The 2,035-nt window shown below is 37.9% G+C and overlaps 1 long non-coding RNA gene across 2 annotated transcripts; it reads left to right on the plus strand.

Annotated features, from left to right (window-relative positions):
* On the plus strand, positions 280 to 1,483 carry LOC109719555. Of its 2 annotated transcripts, XR_002218737.1 has the most exons (3): positions 280 to 352; positions 623 to 1,018; positions 1,103 to 1,483. It is a non-coding gene; the product is annotated as an uncharacterized LOC109719555 (long non-coding RNA). The 2 variants fall into 2 exon arrangements; XR_002218736.1 differs by having other exon boundaries at positions 286 to 1,018.

Here is a 2,035-nt window from a genome sequence, read left to right on the forward strand (position 1 = left end):
ATATTAGATGGTAAGAAAATATATATTTGTCAAAATTTTATATAAAATACTGAACTTTGGCAAATGGTTAAGATTATAGTATGCATTGCTAGTGAACATGTTTACGATGCTTGACTAAATAGGAGAGTGTTTGGCGTGAAATGAGCGCAAAAATGGACTCAAAAAATAAAAATTTCACCTTGTTGAGAACTAAAGTCAAATTTCTGAAAGTTGGGGGACCTTTTGGCATTTTTTATAATTTTTACTGTGGTTCCACTGAAGCAAACAAAAAAAAAAAGAAGCAGTGTCCAGCCGATCGACGCGGCACGCGCGTAGAGCTTCTTCGATGCGTCGTTTGCAAATTGCAAGCAAGGTCGTATTGCTTTTTCTTTCTTTCTTTCTTTCTTTCTTTCTTTCTTTCTTCTTCTTCTCCCTCTCCTCCCTGTTTTCTAGCTCTACTGGCAGCAGTGCCTAGCGCAGCAGCCGCAGCTGCTGGCGCAATAGCTAGCAGCCGCAGCCGGCACAACAGCCAGAAACAGCTGCTGGCTGCAACACCTACTGCTGGAGAAGCAGCCAGCAGAAGCAGCGAGCAGCAGCCGCAGCAGCTAGCCGCAATGACTGTAACGGTGGATTTTTTCGCTAGGTAGCAATAGGAAAAAGACGGAAGGGTTTAATTGCGCGAGATGGGAGCCTTTAATTGTAAAACTGATGCTTGCAGTTTGGATTAAATTGGATGCAATCAAAGCCTCAATTTTGAAATTGAGGTTCAGTTGCAGGAAAAGGGGTAGTAAAAGCTCAATTTCCATCTTCCACCTACTTGGGATTTCAGGTGTTAATTGTTTGGAATCGAGTAAATTTAGAATTTGAGTTGATTTGTAAGTAATATATAGTGGAATTTTGTTATCTGAAATTGTGGCTGCAAAATTGAGCTCTTGTTGGTGTTCTACCGAGGGAGAGGAATTTGTGGACGCTATGACCTGAAATTACAAGGACGGCAGGAATTTCGTTAAGTTTCTTAACTCCAAATCCTGATAGGAAGGTAACATGAGCTAAATTTTAGTGAATTTCAGAATTATTATGCGAATTCCAGCACTGATCTACTTTGATTGTTTGACTAGTGCAGCTTCTTCCGTGCTGATTTGCGGCACTTCCTTGACTAATTCCGGCTGGAATTTCGATTGACAAGAGGTGGACTTGTGGCCGGGCCCTTACCGTGGTTGGAATAGCTAGCGAGGTGGGTTACCAGTCGTCGAAAATGACAAATTTTCTTCTGTCTATTTATATGCATATGCATATGTATGTGATCATATGTATTGATAAAGGGCTTTGTTAGCATGGAATTGAGTGGAACAATGGATTTCTATCATGTGTGTCTGTGAGTCATGATTTATGTACAAACAGTAAGTCCACTAGGAATGACATATAATCTTCTCGACATATTGACCTAATGATCAAAAGATTTTAAAATTTATAATTTTAATAGTCGATATGAGGAGTTTTCTCATTTAACGGTGTAAAGATATCTAAATCAATTGAATTTTAGTTAGAAAATTCTTTAAACTATTTAGAACAAGATCTATACTCTCGATCTTGATTACGAGATTCCTATCATCACTTTTTAGAAGATATTCATTTTTAGCCTTTCATTTTTGTGTCTACTTGATGGAGAAGAGAACGATACAGTAAAATATGAAATTTGGTTTCTAGATGCTTTAAGGGGTATAGATCATGCTTAACAGTGTCGATCATCGATTTGGAGGCTCCATCATCGAAAACAAATAGGTGGCAACAGAGCCCGTTTGTTACCGATAGCATTCCAGCCCAACTCTCTCTCTATCTCTCTCTCTCTCTTTCTATATATATATGTGTGTGTGTGTATTTGTGTATACATGGTTATATACATTGATATAGATGATATTAGCATGAAATTGAGTAGAGAGTATGGATTTTAGCTTGTTTACATATAGGTATTAATTTACTCCATATTGTGTGAATCATAAGTCTAATGATCGTGATATAGTGAATTGTTATTGTCAAAATCGGAACGGCGAAAAAT

This window comes from Ananas comosus, linkage group 13 (genome assembly GCF_001540865.1).
Source record: "Ananas comosus cultivar F153 linkage group 13, ASM154086v1, whole genome shotgun sequence".
NCBI lineage: Eukaryota > Viridiplantae > Streptophyta > Magnoliopsida > Poales > Bromeliaceae > Ananas > Ananas comosus.